The sequence below is a fragment of the Stigmatopora argus genome, chromosome 8 (assembly GCF_051989625.1).
Source record: "Stigmatopora argus isolate UIUO_Sarg chromosome 8, RoL_Sarg_1.0, whole genome shotgun sequence".
NCBI lineage: Eukaryota > Metazoa > Chordata > Actinopteri > Syngnathiformes > Syngnathidae > Stigmatopora > Stigmatopora argus.
Window position 1 is genome coordinate 17,505,001 of NC_135394.1, and position 22,127 is coordinate 17,527,127.

Consider the following 22,127-nt stretch of genomic DNA (forward strand, 5'->3'; position numbering starts at 1 on the left):
GAAAAAAAATCGGCACTCTCAAAATTACATGACTTGCAACAATATGCCAAAATATCAGCTCGGGACTCCAAACAAATCGGGACGATCCCTTACTTCGCTCTTGAGTTATCTCGGCCACTCACACGGACCCGAATCGCGCTGTAGGTTTTACCCAGTGACGCAGCTAACGCTAACGTGGCGGATTCGCGAAGCGACTCTCTTGAAATGTTTTTAGCGGGCCGGCGAATGTGGGCCACACCCCCGAGTGGGGGTCAGCGGCCGCGTTCATTTCCCAGCGCTTTGGCCTCAGAGCGATAATTAGCAGAGTAGGTGTGTCACAAGCAATCACGTTGCCGCTTTACGCTTCATTATGGAGATTTTTCAGGGGTGGGGGGGCCGTACTGACGGGACCCCGGGTGGCCCACGGACGGCCAAGTTACGGGCAGCCCGAGCGCCCGACGCGACAAGCACGCGGCGTCCCGCCGGCTCGCGTCGGCCGCTAATTAGCACCGATGACGCCCGGCTAGCGCGGTAGGGCGCGGCGCTAACGAGCGGTCGCCGGACTCCGCCGGCGACGGGACGGCAGGAGGGGGCTTCTCGTCTTCGCTCTCGATTAGCGCGACGGCGCCGCGGGGTCCACGCGGACTACGGACGGCGCCGCGTCCATCTTGACGTGCGCCGGACGTCCAATCCAGTGATGATGTTCCGATTTTTGAGGATGAAGTAAATCGCTTGATAAATGTCGCTGTCCGTCAAATTAAAATATATGTTGCTAAAAACAATCATAACATGTTAATCAAAATAAAATCCGACCGGATAAACGTGTCGCTAAAACTCGTTAGCTTAAGTATACAATGTAGCTATTATAAGGATTAAAATATGTTGACTAGTACTTATTTATATGTTTACTACTTATTTATTGAATTTTTTTTAGTGATTAATTATCGGTTGGTTGGTTTGTTTGTTGTTTTTATTTGTGCACTTCCCTACTTATTTATGTTGTTGACTACTTATTTACCTTGTTGGCTACTTATTTATTTACTACTTATTTATAGATTATTATTTTTAGTGATTAATTATCGTTTGGTTGGTTTGTTTGTTGTTTTTATTTGTGCGCTTCCCTACTTATTTTTGTTGTTGACTACTTATTATGTTGACTACTTATTTACTACTTATTTTTGTTGTTGACTACTTATTTATTCACTACTTATTTATTGATTCTTATTATTTTGTGATTAATTGTCGGTTTGTTTGTTTGTTGTTTTTATTTGTGCACTTCCTTACTTATTTATATTGTTGACTACTTATTATGTTGACTACTTATTTATGTTGTTGGCTACTTATTTATTTACTACTTCATTTTTATTTAAGCGATTAGTTATTATTATTTTTGTTTGTTAGTTGTTGTTGTTTCCCTACTTATTTTTGTTGTTGACTTTTTATGTTGACTACCTATTTATTCACTACTTATTTATTTACTACTTAGTTATTTACTACTTATTTATTCACTACTTATTTATTGATTATTATTTAGTGATAAATTATCGGTTGGTTTGTTTGTTGTTTTTAATTGTGCACTTATTTATGTTGTTGGCTACTTATTTATTTACAACTTAATATTGGTTATAATTATTTAGTGATTAGTTCTCGTATTTTTAGTTTGTTAGTTGTCGTCATTTCCCTACTTATTTTGTTGTTGACTTTTTACGTTGACTACTTATTTATTTACTACTTATTTATTGATTATTATTGTTTAGTGAATTTCTTATCGGTTCATTTGTTTGTTTGTTGTTTTTTTGTGCACTTCCCTACTTATGTATGTTCTCGACTTGCCCTCGTGCCCTGCGATTGGCTGGCCACCGATTCAGGGTGTCTCCCGCTTCGTGCCTAAAAATCAGCTGGGATAGGCTCTAGCACCCCCAGCGACCCTTGTGAAAATGAATGATTCCAAAATTCACTCGAGTATATTTGGACTCAAACTTAGAACCACAAATAAATGTCAAACAACACTTTTTGTTTCTCTTGTGAAAAGGCTAAAGTGCCGCAAAGCGTCTTTTTTTCCCCTTTTTCTTTGTCTTTAAATGGAGCGTGCCAAATGGCCAGCATTTAACGCCCGCCTTCAAATGTAGACCGCGTAATCGTGCGCCAGTCCAGATAAGCGCATTTTTTTTTCTTTCAGCGGCCCGCAAATCTAAACCCGCCGGCGCCGTCGCGTCCGAGAAGAGAACCGGTCGGAGCCCGGGGACGCCGATTGCGAGACGATAGGTCGCCCTAGCCCGGCGGCGCTGCCCTGAACGCGCTGGTGTGACCATGGCGGAGATTAGGAGGACGCTTGGACGGCCTTCCGCGCACGCTCGGACGAGTACGCTTGCGACCGCGGGCCATGTTTTTCCCCTCGCCAGTCAAGAGATACGCTAGATCAGGGGTAGGGAATCTATGGCTCGGGAGCCATATGTGGCTCTTTTGATGGATTCGTATAGCTTGGGAGGGAGCCATATTTGTGGCTCTTTTGCCTCTTCGCTAACCCGTGAGCTAAAATATGGCTGACAGAGATGCAAACTCCAATTAGCGAAAAGTTATTGTGCTTGAAAATCATTGGCTAGCTAGCTTGCTTCCATTGGCTTCTGCTAATATCCGCTAGCTTCCTCTACGTCTACTGCCTTCCGCTAGCTTCTTCTGCTATCTTCCTCTACCGTCTGCTAGCTTCCTCCACTACCTTGTTCTGCTAGCTTCCTCTACTGCCTTCTGCTAGCTTCCTCTACTGCCTTCTGCTAGCTTCGTCCGCTAGCTTCTTCTGCTATCTTCCTCTACGTATGTTAGCTTCCTCCGCTACCTTGTGCCGCTAGCTTCTTCTGCTATCTTCCTCTACGTATGTTAGCTTCCTCTGCTCCCTTGTTCCGCTAGCTTCCTCTACTGTCTTCTAATAGCTTTGTCTGCTAACTTCTCCTATCTTCCTCTACCGTCTGCTAGCTTCCTCCGCTACCTTGTTCCGCTAGCTTCCTCTACTGCTTTCTGCTAGCTTCTTCTGCTATCTTCCTCTACCGCATGCTAGCTTCTTCCGCTCCCTTTTTCTTCTAGCTTCTTCTACTGCCTGCCGCTAGCCTTGCCCGCTAACTTCTTCTGCTATCTTCCTCTACCTTCCGCTAGCTTCCTCCACTAGCTTCTAGCTTCGTCCACTAGCTTCCTCCATTGGCTTCCACTAGCTACCTCTGCTAGCTTCTTCCTCTACCTTCCGCTAGTTTCCTCCGCTACCTTCTTCCGCTAGCCTTCTCCTCTATCTTTCGATAGCTTCCACCGCTAGCTGTCTACTTGTTGGACGCATATTTGAGGTTTAGATAATTACAGTTCAATTTTTTTGACACAATAATTACTGCTAGCTTCCTCTACTACCTACCGCTAGCTTCCTCCGCTAACCTCCTCTAGCTTCCGCTAGCTTACACTGCTAACTGTCTAATCGTTGGACGCATAGTTAAGGTTAGGGTTCAGTTAATAAGTTCCATTTCAATGCTTTAATTGACACAGTAATTTCTGCTAGCGTTCTCTGCTAGCTTCCTCCGCTATCTTTTTTCCGCTAGCTGCCTACTTGTTGGACGCATAGTTGTCAGGGTTCAGCTAATTAGTTAATTTAATTGCTTCTTTGCCCTCGTTTACAGAAAAAAACAATTTCTCTTTAGCCTCGCGCAAACATTTCCATTTCCTGTACCATTTTAGCATTTTAGCACTTTAGCGCCAATCGGTTCTCCAGCTAATCTGCGCCACATCATTTTTCTTCAAGAAGCAATCACTTTGGCTTCTCACCAGTTAAGTAAAAGCCTTGTTATTTTTAATCACGAGCTAATTGCGCCATTAGCATTCCGCGCCAGCGCCGAAGCCATTAAGCGACACGGCTCGGACTCCACAAGATTCGAACGTGAATTATTTCCAGGCGTATAATATTAAAAAAAAAAACCCTATCCAAGACACATCGTGGTTAATTACGACGTCGGCGTGGACGCGCGCCCGCATACAAACAGCTCATCAGATTTTGCAAAAGCGGGAAGACGCGCGTCGCTCGCTCGTCTCCGTGACGAACGACGCGGCGCCCTCATGAATAATTCCTCCAATCCCGGCCATCAACTTTTAAACGTATCGTAAATCGTCTTTAAGTAGCCTCGTTGGTTACGCCGCCCGCGCTAATCATGGAAATGCCACCCGGGCCACCAAAGGAAATATTATTAATTAATGAACAATGTCATCTCCATCACATTCCCACGGCGCGCCTGTCACCGATTGGGGGGCGCTGTTGCGCTTTTTTTTTTTTTTACCATGAATCGATCATCCCAACCAGGTCATTATCGGGTTATTGCTCGCCACAAAAAAAGAATGATCCTGTGGCATCCAATTACCGTATTTTCACGACTATATGGTGCATGGCATTTAAAGGCGCAGTGTCCGTAACGAGTGCTATTTCTGTATTTGACACACACAGGACGCAACGCCTTTAAAGGCGCAGCCAGGCATGGCAAAATATACACCAGCTTAAACATACGGGCACACGCTAAAAACACGTTTTTAAAAAGTCAACGGAAGCTAAAGAGTTGGGTTGTACTTTATTTAGCCATTTTACAGCTTACTCACGTCATCATCACCCACAAATCCATCAAAGTCCTCATTTTCTGTGTCCGAATTGAACAATTGTCCAAATGAGTCATCGAAAACGCTGAGTTTTATACGTTCGTCCAGACGGCCACAATCCATTCGCAAATAGTAGCTAGCGTAACTATTCCAATGCGCCCTTCCATGCTTCGTAAACCTGTGTTGATGTCGATGGCCAGGCCACAATCCCTTGGGTGTATTGACAAAAGAACTACATATCCCAGCAGTCACTGCGCCGTACTTTTTCTACGGGGAAAATAGTAGAGTCGGTCAGGGGCTGCTTGCCGTAGTTGTGAGAGCTGTAGAGGATGGTGTACCCTATCCACAGATTTATTTGATTTGATCGTGATAACAAGTATTGGTCCATATATAAAGCGCACTGGATTATAAGGCGCCCTGCCTACTTTGGAGAAAATTTAAGACTTTTATGTGTGCCTTATAGTCATGAAAATACGGTAGTCTTTTGCTGCGAATTTAAAAGAGTTTATCATTGGTTGTTGTCCGATCCGTTTGCCGTGTAAGAAGAAGAATTTGTTAGATTGGACATCTATCGCTGTCAGTGGCAGCTAAATATAAAGCATTGGATAGTACATAAAATAATACAAATACATACCGTATTTTCACGACCATAAGGCGCACTGCATTATAAGGCGCACCCTCAATGAATGACACATTTTATTTTTTCCCCATATATAAAGCACACTGGATTATAAGGCGCACTGTCTATTTTGGAGAGAATTTAAGACTTTTAAGTGCGCCTTATAGTCGTGAAAATACGGTACTTAATATACAATATTTAATTCCAGCCAATCCCAATCGACTTTTAGGCAGTAGGGGGGGGGGCACACCTGGAATTGATTGCGGTAACATCTATTCTAAAAAAAAAAAAAAAAAAAAAATTATATTTTTGGAAGTTGTTAGAATATTTTTTCCGTATCATTTATTCCAATATTTAGAAAAAATGTGTTTATTTATATTAAAACTCCATTTTTCAGGCCAAGATTGGAAATTTTGGAGAACTTCTGAACGCCCCGCCAGGAAATTGCACCCAACGATGAGCCGGACAAACTGTAAGTTTGCTATTTTTATTGTCAAGCGGCCATCTTTGACTTTCTATGTCACACACACACATACACACACACACAGCTTGCACCTCTAGCATCTTCTTTCTCATTAGCGCCCAACGGACGCTAGCTTTAATTAGCACTTGTAGTGTAGAAAGGCCAGCCCACAGGATTATTTACTCTTGTTAACGGGGGCGACCGCAGCTAAAGGTTAACGTCTTCTATAGATGTCAGACGTTTTTAACGGCGCTGTCAAACATATAAGCAAAATTGCCCTCTCGCTCTTATTTATTTATATTTATTCATATTTTTATTTATTTGTGTACAGACAGTAATTCCTCGATTATCGCCATAAACGAAAAAAAATAGGTAGGGAAACCCCTATTTAAATATTTTTATTTATTTGTGTATTTTTTGTTTGATTATTTGTTATACATATATACGTATATGTATTTACGTTTTTATTTTTTTTGTTTGATAATTTGTTCATTTATATATATTTATTCCTTATTTTTGTATTTATTTATTTAAATTCTTGTTTATTTATATATATATTATTCAGATTTTAGTTTATTTGTGTATTTATTTTTAGTTTGATTATTTGTTTATTTATATATTTTTATTCATTATTTTTGTATTTATTTGTTTAAATACTTGTTTATTTATATATTATTCAGATTTTTATTTATTTCTGTATTTATTTTTTAGTTTGATTATTTGTTTATTTATATATATTTATTCATTATTTTTGTATTTATTTATTTGTTTGAGTACTTGTTTATTAATATATATTATTCATTTTTTTGTTTATTTGTGTATTTATTCTTTGTTTGATTATTTGTTTATTAATATATTTATTCCTATTTTTTATTGCTCCTATATTTCTATTTTTCTGCTTGCGGGTATTTGTACCTTTTGATAGAATGGAAAATATGTCTATTTCTTAGTAGGGCCTTTTCACAAGAATATTTTATTATTATTTAATTTTTAAAAATACTATTTATTATTGCGTGTATTGAATTACTGGTGTATTTAAATATTTTTAAAAAGCATATTCTTCAATAGATTAAAGGTATCTTTTTACAGTTTATGAAAAACAAAATTACCCCAAATTGAATTTTAATTCACTTTAAAGTCTCAAACATAAATACATTTATATTTTTGGGGATTTTTTTTTTTGCAAATTTGAAACCATTTTTATTAAAAAACCTATCATAGACGTCATTTAGTACATCTTTAAATGACAATCTGTGAAGCTAGCATAAAAGCGCAAGTCATACTCAAAACCCAAAACTTTATTGCTATTCCCTGCCGAACACAAACATTTCTTCTTCTTCTCAATGTCAAAACAAGACAAAATATTCATATTTTCTTGCTTTTTTTTAGTCACGCGTTAGTCTGCTCGCAAGAATGATGACACGTGGCGCGGCGCACTTGTCGCCGCCGTGAAAAGTCGCGCCCGATAGCGTCGCCTCGACTCGCCACATTTTTCAGTCCCCGGTACGTAGGAGTGTTTTTATTTCATTTTTTTCCATTTTTTTTTAGGACGGTCCCCTCTACCGGCAGATAACTATTTGCGCAGGATTAATGCCCCGATGGCCGCCTCCTCGCCGTTAATGACCTTGATCTAAATCAGCGGGAGGCGCCGGGACGCTCTTATTACCCGCAAACGCGGCCGTACATCAGAACGCTCGCCGCGCCGTGCCGATGACGTTCGCTATCTGCCGCATCAGCGTCTTTTTTTCCTCGCCGCGTTCCCCGCCGGCCAAACGCGAGTCTGGACCGTCTGTGCGCTTAGTCGGTGGAGTTTGTGTGATTTTTTTTCCCTGGGCTTGCATGGGTTTTCTCTGGGTACTTTCCTCCCACATCCCAAAAACATTGTAGTTAGCTAGGCTAAATGAACACTTTAAATTGCCTTTGTTAGTCCGGATGTAGCGTTTGCATAATTTGAGTCCGGGCGGCTTGGTGGTGAAGTGGTTAGCGCGTCGGCCTCGCAGTTCTGGGGTCGAGGGTTTGATCCCAAAGGGGTCCGAATTGTTTGGAGTTTTGCATGTTGTCCTTGGGTTTGCGTAGGTTTTCCGCGGCTACTCCTGGTTCCTGTTTGCATAATTTGAGTCTGGGCGGCTCGGTGGAGAAGTGGTTAGCACGTCGGCCTCACAGTTCTGGGATCGAGGGTTTGATCCCAGGTGGGTCCTCGTTGTTTGGAGTTTGCATGTTGTCCTCGGGTTTGTGTAGGTTTTCTGCGGTTACTCCTTCTTTCCTCCCACATGCCAAAAACATCAATGCTTGGCTAATTGTATGCTAACTTTTTCCTAGCTAGGAAGGATTGGTCGTTTGTCTCCGGGGTTGCGAGGAGCTTCTCCGGGTACTCCGCTTTCCTCCCAGATCCCAAAAATATTGTAGTTAGCTAGGCTAATTGAACACTTTAAATTTGCACGGTGGACAAGTGGTTAGCGCGTCGGCCTCGAAGTTCTGGGGTCGAGGGTTTGATCCCAGGTGGGTCCTCGTTGTTTGGAGTTTTGCATGTTGTCCTTGGGTTTGCGTAGGTTTTCTGCGGCTACTCCTGGTTTCTCCCACATTCCAAAAACATGAATGCTAGGCTAATTGTATGCTAACTTTTTTCCTAGCTATGAAGGATTGGTTGTTTGTCTGGGGAGAGGTTTCTCTGGGTACTCTGCATCCCAAAAACATTGTAGTTAGCTAGGCTAATTGAACACTTTATATTATCCCCGGTGGTTAAGTGGTTAGCGCGTCGGCCTCACAGTTTTGGGGTCAGGGGTTTGATCCCAGGTGGGTTGTCGTTGTTTGGAATTAGCATTTCGTCCTTGGGTTTGCGTAGGTTTTCTGTGGCTACTCCGGGTTCCTCCCACATTCCAAAAACATGAATGTTAAGCTAATTGTATGCTAACTTATTCTTAGCTATTAACAATTGGTTGTTTGTGTCTGGGGTTGCGAGGAGTTTCTCCGGGTACTTTCCTCCCACATCCCCCAAAACATGCATGCTAGGCTAATTGTATGCTAACTTATTCCTAGCTTTGAAGGATTGGTTGTTTGTCTATTTGTGGCTTGCGATTGGCTGGCTACCAATTCAGGGCGTCGCCCACTTTGCCCCGTAGTGAGCTGGGATAGGCTCCAGCACCCTTGTGAGGATAAGCAGTTCGTAAAATGAAAGCACTCCGAGTCCAACATCTTTTGTCCCCTCCATTTTGATTAGATCTATCACAAAATCATATTTATATAAAAGGGTGATTTCAACATAGCAAAAAAAGCTAAAATCATAAATCATACAATATCAACATCGTAGCATTTTGGGAATTTGTTTGTAGCTTTTCTGTTGATACACCACCAAAGTAATAAAGGACTTTTCCAAATGTCAACGCTAAGCACACTCCTTCATCACCTGGCATATTTTGTCGTTAGCCGTCGGACACGGACGCGCTAATTGGCTCTTTAAACTCCGGCGAAAGCGTTTTAATTGGCGCTCTCTCCTTGAGAGCGCCGACAACAGCAATTAGGCCGCCGCCAACCGCCGCCACGGAAGCCCCATTTTACCCAAGATCGCGCCAAGGCCGGCTTTTACGAGGGCCGTTCCGCGCAAAGGCGCGCTCGTTAGCAAAGAAGAAAAAAAATGGAATCGGCGAGTTTGTTTATAGATGAATTATTAGCGCCGATTGTTATTCTCCGGCCAAAAATGTTATGTTAAATAAAGGTCGGCTTCATTTTAACAATAGCGTGATGCTAAATAAAAACAGCTTTTTAGCTAGCGCCGTTAGCTAGCGCGCGACTTGTTCTCTCAAGTTTCCTACAAAAATAATCAGACAGAAAATGACTTTGATTTGATTTCCATGATAGATTGAGATGTAAAATAAAATTCTTAAAAATAAATTGTCCAATTGTACTGCCATGAATGTTCTTTAAACTTTAAATGTATTTAATTTACAAAAAAAACACAGTTTAAATCACACATTCTATTTCGCCCAAAGTAAAAAGTCAATAAAATAAAACAAAAAAATTATTAAAAAAATATTTCAATATAAAAAATATTTTTATCAAATTGTACCCCAGCAAAAATATACAGTATATTATAGAAAATGATTAAAAATAAAAAAATGTGTCACAATGTACTACCCTGAAAGTTCTTTATTTTACATTTATTTAATTTTAAAAACCTAGTTTAACCCAATATCCCCCCCAAAATATATATATTTTTAAAAACATTAAAATTTCATTGTAAAAAATAAATTTTGTATCAAATTGTACCCGAGGAAAAATATACAGTATCTTCTAGAAAATGATACAAAATAAATATTAGTTTCAGAATATACTACAGTGAAAGTTCTTTAAACTTAAAATGTATTTAATTAAAAAAAAGTTTTCCCCACACTTTTTCCCCAAATAAAAAAGTCAAATGTAAAAAAAAAAAATTTAATTATTTGTTTCAAATTGTACCCCATGAATAAATATATATTTAAGTAAAAAAATATTACAATAATACATTATATTCCAATTTAAAATAACTCCCTAATATAAAAATTTACCACAGTGAAAATCTGGTAAAAAAAAAAGCACTATAGTAAAAATATGGTAAAAAAAATGCACTATAGTAAAAATATGGTATAAAAAAGGATAAAACAGTGTAATTACAAGATAAATGTAAAATGCAAAATCTCATCAACAATAATGAATATATACTTCAACAAAAATTTAATTAAAAAAATAATTTTCGAACTTCTATACATATCTAAAAACCAGTCCAAATTTGACATCCATCACCGCCAATGGCGCTGAAACACAAAAAATAAATGTGAAATCAAAACAAAACCCCAACAACAAACACTCCCTCTTCCCACGGTAGCCATTTTGTATTCTAACCAGGTTTGTGGGAAATTCACACAAAGATGATTATTTCTATTATCGTGGCTAATCCTGCGCCTCCTTTTATTTGTATTTGCGTTCTCTCCTTTGATAGCTCATCTGCTTATTATCTCCTTTTTTCCTTTTGCGTCCGCTGATGAGCGCGGCGCTCCAAATGAACAGTAATTGCCGCCCCGTGGCTTTCATCCCACGACGCCGGCGTGAATCTTTTCAACGCTGACGCGCATTAGCAAAAGTGCACTTTGTTCCTCGTTTTTTTTTTTGGCGCTCCAAACGAGCTCGCCGGAGAATTGATACGTCCATTTGTACCCCCTGTTCCGCCCGACGTCGTTATTACTCGGAATTAGTGCCGACTGTCGAGGAGAGAAAAAAAAGGCCTCGTTTAAGATGGCTTCCCTAGCTTGGAAATTTTGTCCTGACCAAAATGGCCGCCTCGTATGGTTTCTTGAGTTTTTTAATAGTTGTTGTTTTGATGAGTTTTGTCTTGATTGGTCCAAATGGGTGATTTTTGTTTGCTAAGCTTGAGCCAAAATGGCTGACTGTGGTACATGGCTTTTTCATTGGAGCTTGGAAATTTGGTCCTCACCAAAATGGCCGCCGTGTATTGCTTATTGAGAGTTTTTAATAGTTCTTGTTTTGACGAGTTTTGTATTGATTGGTCCAAACGGGTGTCTTTTGTTTGCTAAGCTTGAGCCAAAATGGCTGCTTCAGGCCAAAATGGCTGACTTTTTAGCTGACGGTGGTGCATAGCTTTTTCATTGGAGCTTATAAGTTTGGTCCTGGCCAAAATGGCCGCCTCGTATGGCTTCTTGAGAGTTTTTAATAGTTCTTGTTTTGACAAGTTTTGTATTGATTCGTCCAACGGGTGTCTTTTGTTTGCTAACCTTAAGCCTCGGAATGTTTCACAAAATGGCTACTTCAGACCAAAATGGCTGACTGTGGTGCATGGCTTTTTCATTGGAGCTTGGAAATTTGGTCCTGACCAAAATGACCGCCTTACATTGCTAATTGAGAGTTTTTAATGCCTCTTGTTTTGACAAATTTTGTCTTAATTGGTCCAACGGGTGTCTTTTGTTTGCTAAGCTTGAGCCAAAATGGCTGCTTCAGACCAAAATGGCTGACTGTTTAGCTGTGCATGTTTTTTTTTTTTTTTAATAGGAGCTTAGAATTTTGGTCCTGACCAAAATGGCCGCCTTTTATGGCTTTTTGACAGTTTTCAATGCTTCTTCTTTGACGAGTTTTGTCTTGATTGGTCCAACAGGTGTCTTTTGTTGCTCAGCTTGACCCAAAATGGCTGACTTTTTAGCTGAATGTAGTGCATGTTTTTTTTATAGGAGCTTGGAAATTTGGTCCTGACCAAAATGGCCGCCTCGAATGGCTTCTTGAGAGTTTTTAATGCTTCTTGTTTTGGCGAGTTTTGTCTTGATTAGTCAAACTGGATTTTGTTCCCTAACGTAGAGCTTTGGAACAAAATGGCCGCTCCAGACCAAAATGGCTGACTTTGTAGCTGGCTTTGCATGGGTTTTTCATGGATATTGTTTTGATAGCGAGGGATGAATACCAATATTTTTTGATTGGTCAAAGTGGTGTTGTCAGTTGTGGATTTTTCAAACTTTGAGCCTATAGAAAAATGACAAAAATCGTCTCCTTCAAAATAAAATGGCTGACTTTTTATTCAATCTGATGTATGGGATCTTCCTATTCCTGGAAACTTTCCAAAATGGCTGCTTCCAACCAAAAAACTTAACATCCTACTCAATTTCATCTCATCTTTCTGTATTTTTTATCCATCTAATGATTGACAGGCCCATGCAATTGTATATCCCTCAAAAAGCAGATTTTCCCCTCTAAATTCCAGCCACGAAATTTAGCACCAAACGTGGGCTTCACTTCACAATGGCTAACTTCCCGTGTCAATCCTGACATAATTTCTCCCGATATTTTAATTGGTTCTGCTCCAAAGCCCGCGTCCACTCAACCACCACCACTTAAGATGCAGAAAACTAGCGTCGTAGCGTCAAACGCCTCCCCGTGATTGCGTCCTCCGACTCCACGCGGCGGCTTTAACGAGGTTCCGCCGCCAGGCCGCTAAGAATAATGTTAGCCGTGAGCTTATCTGCGCATTACGACGGCTCGTAGCGTGCAATTAACTCGGAACGCGCCCGTTCATTAGCGTCAATGTAATTTTATGCTTTGTCCTACATGATTACCGAGCGCTACGCTAGCCCGATTTAAGCGCTAATAGCAATTTAGCGGCGGGAAAAGCGAGCCGTTCTTTGGCCGACGCTTAATGGAGCTGCTGATAATCACGACAGGTTACAATTGGGGAGACAAAGTGTGAAACGGCGTAGCTATAGCGGCGTAGCGATAGCGGCGTAGCGATAGCGGCGGGCCCGAACGAGCGCCGCCCTTTAAAGTTTGGAGATAATTGGCCTATTTTGTCAACCCGGAAAGCCACGCGCGGCACCGCTACGCACGTCAGTCGACGCGGCTAGCTAAATTTAGCGTCATTTTCCGGTTGGGCTTTAGCGTCTGCCGACTGACCTTTAAAGTTGTTCCCATCTGAAGGTTGATTAGATGCTTTAGCGAGGAATTAGCACAACAACTGTTTGGGATTTGCCTCCCGTACGCTCGTTAGCTCGCTTCCCCAGAGAAATAAAGTGCGATATATTAAGTTGTCGTGCTAGATTAACTCATTGGAGGCCATTGACGATGATAGACGTCCGTTTCAGTTGAACTAGGAGGCGTTTGTATCAAAAAAATTGGTTTTCTTTAAAGTAAACCGTGTATGTTTTGTCAAATAAAGCTATGTTTGTTGTTGTTAGCCAAAAATGCTAACATTAAGATCATAGTCCGGCCTGCTCACAATTTGTAGAAAACTATCCTGCTGAATTATATTTTCCTACAAAAAACAAACAAAATTTGATTCCAACCGTGTAGGCCACAGGTGTCAAAGTGGCGGCCCGGGGGCCAAATCTGGCCCGCCGCATCATTTTGTGTGGCCCGAGAAAGTAAATGATGAGTGCCAACTTTCTGTTTTAGGATCAAATTCAAATGAAGAGTATAGATTTATATTAAATTTCCGGATTTCCCCCCTTTTAAATCAATAATTGTAATTTTTAATTTATTTTTCTATGTTTTTAGTTCAAAAATCATTTTGTAAAATCTAAAAAATATATATATATATATATATATATATATATATATATATATATATATATATATATATATATATATATATATATATGTATATATATATAAAGGTAAAATAAACATGGTTTTAGATCTATAAAAAACGGAATATTCAGGGCCTTTAATCCACTTCATTTAATTCATTTATTAAAAAAATCTAAATATTATATCTAAAATGGTCCGGTCCACGTGAAATCGAGTTGACGTTAAAGCGGCCCGCGAACCAACCCGACCGAGTCTGACACCCTTGGTGTAGGCTCATTAGCATTAGCGATGGCTACCTGTTAGCAAGAATCAGAGGAAATACAATGTATTGGATTGGACGCCTATTACCGTTAATATAGCCCATCAGGGTCCCAAAAGTAATTGATCTTTTATAGATAATATTTTTATTGTAAAATAGTGTTATGCTTTTTGTTGTTAGCTAAAAAAGCTAGCATTATCCTCATAAAGTTAGTTGTAGAACTATCTATCTGAGAAACTGTTTCCTATAAAAAAAACATTCACCTCACATAGGTGTGTTAGCATTAGCGATAGCCTCCTGCTAGCAAAAATCACCGCACAGACAACTGATGTATCAATTTAGCTGCTGCTAATTTGCCACCGTCTATTGTAGTTAAAGACAGCTAATGAGGGAATTAAGTCATTTAAAAAAATCAATGTTTTTGTTTAAAAAAATAATATTTTCTTGTTGTAAGCTTGAAATTCTAATGCTATGCTCAATTAGTGACTCGTTCAACTCGCTAGCTTAAAAATGTCCTAAAAAAATTGAATTTTACCGCTACGTTGACGCGCTAGCATTAGCGACGGCCTCCCGGCAGCAAAAAAATAACAGCAAAGACAAGCAATGTATCAATCTGTCCGCCGCTAATTCACCGCCGTCACGGCCCATTTGCCCGAAACGCATCGCCGGCGACGCCATTATTGCCGCAACGTGTCGTAAATAACCGCGGCGAGAAAAGAACATTAGCATCATTTGTGCTAATCTCTCATTTGTAACCTCGGGGTGCAACAGATGCATCATGGGAATATTGGCCCAATGTTTCAGTGTGATGCTAACATTAGGAATATGTTTTTTCAAAATATACCGTGATTACCAACAAGCTAGCTAAGATTTAACGCGAGCTAGCATAAAAGAGTGAAAGTCCGACCGAGTAAATCAAACGGTCTTGCTCAATTAAAATGCGGCGGCCATTTCGGGGCGTCTGATTGCGATAGTTACGACGCGTATCGGCGGCATCCCGATTGAACCTTTCACAATAAAACGTCAGCCATCACGTCGTTGCACATTACGAGCGTTTAAATTACGCGGACGTGGGCGGCTGCCGTTACCGCGCCGACGATGATGAGGGATGAGGATGAGCGTCAAAAAGTTGGAAGGGAAAAAAAAAATAAGGTGGATTTGTTGTGACTCCCTCAGGCTTGTGATTTATTTTGGCGGTGTGACTTTGTCAAGAGTCCTAATTAAAAGTCTTAATCACACTTTCCTGTTTGCTCAGCGATACGCTCGCATGAAAAATGAAGTCTTTTGCAGGTAGCGTTTTTAAAGCCGTATAGGTGGACTTATTAACTCTTTCATTACTGTCAAACTATTTGTTTTTAGTGGGCGGGGCCAATGGATTTTTTTGCCAAAAATTGTACTGAGTCTCCAAATAGTAAATGTTTATTTATTTGTTGTTTTCATTTTTAATCATTTAAGATTTTTAAAAGAAAAAAAATGGACAAGAATGATAATTATAGGCCAACGCGATGGTGAAGTGTTTATTTTGCCGCGGGAAGTTTTGGGTTCGATTCCCAGTTGGTGGGAGTGTGATTTTGAGTGTGTTTTTTTGTGCCCTGTGATTGGTCGGTAGCTATTTTGACGTGTCACACCACCCGGGGTTCATAGTTTGCTGGTGTGGGCTCCAGCACCCCCCGCGACCGTTGTGTGGCTAACCGGTACAGAAAATGAAAGAAAAAAAATAGTTATATATAGATTCATATTTATATAAACTCATTTTAAGTTAAAAAAAATGCTAATACAATCATAAATTTTAAACAAATTTTAAAACAAATATAAATTCTGTCATATAAAATACTATAAACAATACTATTACACCTTTTAAACCATTTTAAAAGTAAAATACTTATTTTCGGTACAGAAAATGAAAGAAAAAAATATTTATATATAGATTGGTATTTATATAAACTCATTGTAAGTAAAAAAAAAATCTAAATACAATCATAAATGTTAAACACATTTTAAAACAAATATAAATTCTGTCATATAAAAATACTATAAACAAGAATATATATCCAGGAAAAAAATATATGAAAAATAATAAATATATAATCAAAGTTGCCCTGTGATTGGTTCGCATCTAATTCAGTATGTCCCTTTATTAGGCTGGGATAAGCTCCAGCACCCCCCGCGACCCTTCTTGTGAGGATATGCGTTGTAGAATATGAATGAATAATCATAGTTAATACATAATAAAAAGTAATATTACATTTAAAAAAACAGACATCTAACATCGTCAATGGGACTGAAATATTCCGTCATTCATTTTTCTTTTCTGCTTCACGACAGCGTAGAAATTGTTACGCAGTTGCCGAAGGCCAAACACTCAAGTGTTCCTGTGCCAAATTAAACATGTTCCTAACTTTTTAATTAAAAAACACACAACTAAGTCGAGACACGTTGTAAAAAGCGAGTCGCGACAATATTTCCCGGTTATCATAACTTTGGAAACTTTTTAAAGAATGCTAGCAAGTCATGCACTGGCAAGCCTAAGCGTCACTGGCAGGAATGTGTGGCTACATCGTAGCTGACGCGTACGTGTCAAATTTAGGATTAAATGAAGAGTCGGGGTGAAAAAGTGGCCATTAAATTAAATAAATTAAGACTAGGATGCTAGTTGGACATTTATTTGTAACCGCACACAGCGATTGTTCCCTGCTTCGATTCCTTATTCCCATTAACCCCGTGTTAGCATCAGGCTAACGGGCTAATGATGCTCATTAATCGCCATTTTGTTGGAGCGGAGCTTTTACATTAGCATTCAATAGTGGATGGACTTTGTGGTTAGCCTTAAGCTAAGTGGTGCTTCTTTGCACGGTTAGCAAACAAGAAGCTACATTATGCTGTGAAAGTAAAAAAAGCAGTAATTGCCCTGGTTAATGCTGAGTTTGTTTGTTAGTTTCTTCTGTACTTTTTTAGCTAGCTACTTCATTAGCTAGCTACTTCTCATTATACTTGTATAATGACAATAAAAATAATTCAATTCAATACTTCATTAGCTAGCTACTCCAATAGCTAGCTACTTCATTAGCTAGCTACCTCATAGCTAACTACTTCATTAGCTAGCTCTTTCTCATTATACTTGTATAATGACAATAAAAAGAATTCAATTCAATGCTTCAATAGCTAGCTACTTCAATGGCTAGCTACTTCATTGGCTAGCTACCTCAAAAGCTAACTACTTCATTAGCTAGCTACTACTCATACTTGTATAATGACAATAAAAAAGAATTCAATTCAATACTTCATTAGCTAGTTACTCCAATAGCTACCTACTTCATTAGCTAGCTACTTTAATAGCTAGCTACTTCATTAGCTAGCTACTTCATTAGCTAGCTACTTCTCATTATACTTGCATTATTAAAAAGAATTCAATTCAATACTACATTAGCTAGCTACTTCATTGGCTAGCAACTTCAATAGCTAGCTCATTTATTAGCTAGCTCTTTCTCATTATACTTGTATAATGACAATAAAAATAATTAAGGTCAATACTTCATTACCTAACTACTTCAATAGCTAGCTACTTCATTAGCTAGCTACTTCTCATTATACTTGTATAACAACAATAAACAGAATTCAATTCAATACTTCATTTAGCTAGCTACTTCATTACCTAGCGACTTAAATAGCTACCTTACCCTTATGTCATTGTTATTTGCTTTCTTATTATCGTTAAATTATAGTTTTAATGAATGACTTCATTCGCTTATTTTGTGTTACTTTTCTGTTAGCTTTATTTTTGTGTGTGTCCAAGCAAACAATAGTCATGTGGGTCAAACGTGGCTGAGCCAACCACAGTGGAGGCTAATTAATAACACGCGGGTCGTGTAAAATATGCAGAAAATGTATTTGGGTTGACTGTCCAGGTATTAATAATTCTTGTGTGTTGGATAAATTGTGGCCTACTTTGGGAATCTGCATATGTAAATATTCCCAATAGGCCCACGCCTTCCTGTATTGATTGATTATTTTAGCGCTCAAAGGTCGCAGTCATAAAACACCCGCCTGTAATTAACAGCGACGCAGTTCTTACGGAAAAACAACCAAGAAACAATATTTTGCATTCAAAGTGAACGATATAATTTCGGTGCCATTGACGGAGATAGACGTCCAATTTGTATTTTCATATTTTTGGGGGCCTGCGTGAGCATTTTTTGAAAAATTTAGTTCAACGATAACAACAAAGGTTTGTTTTAGGTCAACCAAGACAAACATAAAATATGATAAATAATGACTTCATTAAGAAAATAAATGTATTTTTCTGAAAAATATTGTTTTATAAACCTCAATTTTTTTGTGGTTTATTTATTTATGTTTTACGTCTTTTTACAAATATAGTCTTTCCATAGAAATATTATTTTTTTTAACATCAATTTAAAAGTAAAATACTTATTTTTGTGTCAAATAATTTGATATATGATGATCTTTTATCCAGACTTTTAAAAACGTTATTGTTGTTTTTTAATCAATTTTTCTTCCACTTTTCCTTCATTTTAACATAGAAAAGTAATTTTAGAAAACACAATATTTTCCTTTAAAAATCTTCATCCCAAATAAAAATATAGAATTAAATTAATTCATTCATTTTCTGAACCGCTTATCCTTACAAGGTTCGCGTGGGGTGCTGGAGCCTATCCCAGCTAACTTTTGGAGACACCCTGAATTTTTAATCCATTTTTTAAAAACATTTTTTATACAAACTATTACTGCCAGCCGTCCCAGCCCAAACGAATCGGCCTATCACGGCCAACGCCGAGTTTTCCAAATGGCAGTCAATATGCTAGGCTAGCATTAGCGCCTTATAGGAAGGTAGTAAAGAGGTTTTTAATGGACGTTAGCAAAGGGGGTGATGGCAAGTAGCTCAGGATCTGTCATGGACGATTCAAGGGGGGGTGAATGACCCTCACCCCTCGCCCCCGGCCCCCCAGGGGTGAGTTGGATGCAGGCTGACATCCCTGACAGGGGGCAGCAGGACGCTGGAACTAGTGCCGCAGGGAAGCGGCGGTTGGGGGGCGTCGGAGCCCACCGCTACTAATAAGGACCTTTCACCACACTGGTCGCATTTAGAAAAATTTAATAGGCGGTCCGGCCTCACGGTGGGGGGCCTGGGTTTAAATCCAGGTTGGTCCACCTGTGTGGAGTTTGCATGTTACCCCCCTGGCCTGCGTGGGTTTTCTCCGGGTTTCCTCCCACGTTCCAAAAACATGCATGCTAGGCTAATTGGATGCTAAATTAAACCTAGGTATGAGTGTAATCGTAACCCAAACCCTAATCCTGGCCCCAAGTCAGCTGGGATAGGCTCCAGCACCCCCCCGCGATCCTAGTGAGGATAAAGCGGTTCAGAAAATGAGATTAGAAAAAATGTAATCATCGCAAAAGTGAGGAATCAGTTAGCATTCCCTTTTTTTAATTAAAAGAGAAAAAAATAGATTTACATTTTGAATATGTCATCAAACTGCACAATATTCTCCAAACATAATCAAATTTTATTTCACTATTGATTATTCTTAATGAAAATGGGAGAAATCACTAAGAATTCCCTTTTTTTTGCAATTTTTTAAATTACAAAAGATAAAAATTGATTTGCTTTATATTTTGAATATCAGCTTTTTCAGATAAAAAAAACTGGGAAAACAAACTGCAAATGTTATCCGAATAGAACCAAATTTATTTCATTAATAATCATTAGTCATGGAAAAAGAGGAGAAATCACTAAGCTTTCCCCTTTTTTAATTCATATTAAAACATTTGCTTTATATTTTTTAATACGTCAACTTTTTCCGATAAAGACGGGGAAAACAAACTGCAAATATTATCCGAATACAAACAATTTTTTTCATTATTAATCATTAGCAATGGAAAAGGGGGAGACATCACTAAGCTTTCCCCTTTTTTTTCATTAAAAACATTTGCTTTATAATTTTTAATACGTCATCTTTTTCAGACAAAAAGGGAAACATACAGCAAATATTTTCAGAATATAACCAAATTTTATTTCATTATGAATGGGATTTTTTTTTTACCCTTTTTTTAATTAAAGAAAAAAATATTATTACAATTTTTATTTGAAATATGTCATCGTTTTCAGATTTTAAAGAACTGGGGAAACCTGCAAATCTATTTTATTTTGGCGTAAACCCGGAAGTCAATTTACCTTTGCGTCCACTTCAGCAAGACAATAAAAGCCAATAGAAGGCTTCTGTTATCAGACAAGTACAAACCCCTTACCCCACAAGCCCCTCCCCCATCACATGATGTGAGTCAGGCCGCGTTTTTGAGTTTTCCATACGCCGCCGTGGTCCGCAAGCCCCCCCGGCGCTCATTAACGCCGCCTCGCATTTATTAAAATAGATTACGGAAATGTTAATGAAGTCATTAATGACATTAGCTAAGCAGCATTGACGTGGCGGCGCGCCACGCTTATGCGCGCGGCGACAGGAGCGCCGCGGCGGGCCACGGCGTCCGAGCGCCGAGCGCCGGCGCTGACGTGATCCGAAGTGGCCGCCGCTGTCCTCGCGCCTCACGTTGCTGTCGACAGCGCTTTGCCACGAGGCCTCGCGACGAGATCGTAATTTCGACGTGAATGGACGCTTCCCCGAACAAAAGCTACGAATGCTAATTCATTTTGCGCTATGTATTTTTCCAACTAAAAGCACACCTGATTATAAGGCGCATTTGTGCGTTCACGTACGGTGGGCGGGGTCAAACTCAGTTTGGCCATATTCATGCCAATGAGATCTCATGTGGGCGGGGCCAGTTTATTTTAGGCCCAAAAAGTGAACTTACTCGCCGCCATTGTCCAGTTCGTTTTAACTGGGACCGGCGAATGAATCGGCGCAGTGGAGAAGTGGTTAGCACGTCGGGCTCGCAGTTCTGTGGTCGAGGGTTTGATGCCAAAAACGTGAAAATGATATCCGAGGTCATCCCGAAGCGGCTCGTGGCAGCTAGCAGATGTTAGCATTTCCATAATAGCATGTAGATGCTATTCAGGGCCATGCTAATGCGCCGGCAAGTTCGAGATAGCGAATCGCTAATCTTTGTTTATGATTGAGGGCGCCGTCGTCAAAATATCAACAACGATCGCCATGGGCTCTGCGGCGGGAGATAGCGTAGCCGCCGCGTACATCACGCTAGACAGAAGCGTTGAGGTGGCGTCTTGTGTGTGTGTGTGTGTGTGCGTTGAAGTCAGGGGGCGCTCGTGAATAAGTGAGCAGCTGCTAGGACAAGGTGACACTTCATTTCAGTACTGCCGACATGTTTTATTATCATTTTTGGGGGCTTACAAACATGAGCAAACACCATTAAGTCATTTATCAAATGTTCTACTTATTCCTGTTGACTATTTATCTATGTGGACTTCTACTTATTTATTATGTTGACTACTTATTTATTTATTTATTCTTTATTGATTATTTGTTTGTTGTTATTTGCGCACTTCCCTACTTTTTTATGTTGTTCACTGCTTATTAGGACTACTTATTTATTATTATTATTAGTATTATTATCACCCTTATTATTATTAATATTATTATCACCCTTATTATTGTTATTATCATTACTATTATTATTGTTATTATTACTATTATTATTATTACTATTATTATTGTTATTATTACTATTATTATTATTACTACCATTACTATTATTATTATTAATAATAATATTATTATTATTGTTATGTATGGATTATTTGTTGTTATTTTTGCAGCTTTAAATTTCATTATGCTTTTATAATGACAAAAGCAAATAAATAATCAATAATCAATAAATAATAACAATAAATAAGTAGTCATAATAAACAGTCCACAACATAAATAATAATAATAATAATAATCGGACATAGGCTTAGAGAAGGGAAGTGCACAAATAAGGACAACAACAAACAAATAAATATGTAGTCAACAACATAAATAAGTAGGTAGTGCACAAATAACAACAACAACAAACAAATGAACAGATAAATAACCAATAAATAATAATAATCAGTAGTAGTCAACATAATAAATACTCTGTATGATACATCGTTATCTTTGAAATATCAATTAGCCACTTTCGCTAGCTACTACAACACATACTGTGACCCGATCTGGCATTCGCAG

The 22,127-nt window shown here is 39.0% G+C and overlaps 1 long non-coding RNA gene across 1 annotated transcript in view; it reads left to right on the forward strand.

The window, feature by feature from the left end:
• LOC144079433 (uncharacterized) overlaps window positions 1-22,127 on the forward strand; it is a 62,948-nt gene that overhangs the window by 35,637 nt on the left and 5,184 nt on the right. The window contains exon 3 of the long non-coding RNA XR_013301524.1: window positions 5,610-5,684. This is a non-coding gene — a long non-coding RNA (uncharacterized LOC144079433). The remainder of the gene's footprint in view (window positions 1-5,609; window positions 5,685-22,127) is intronic.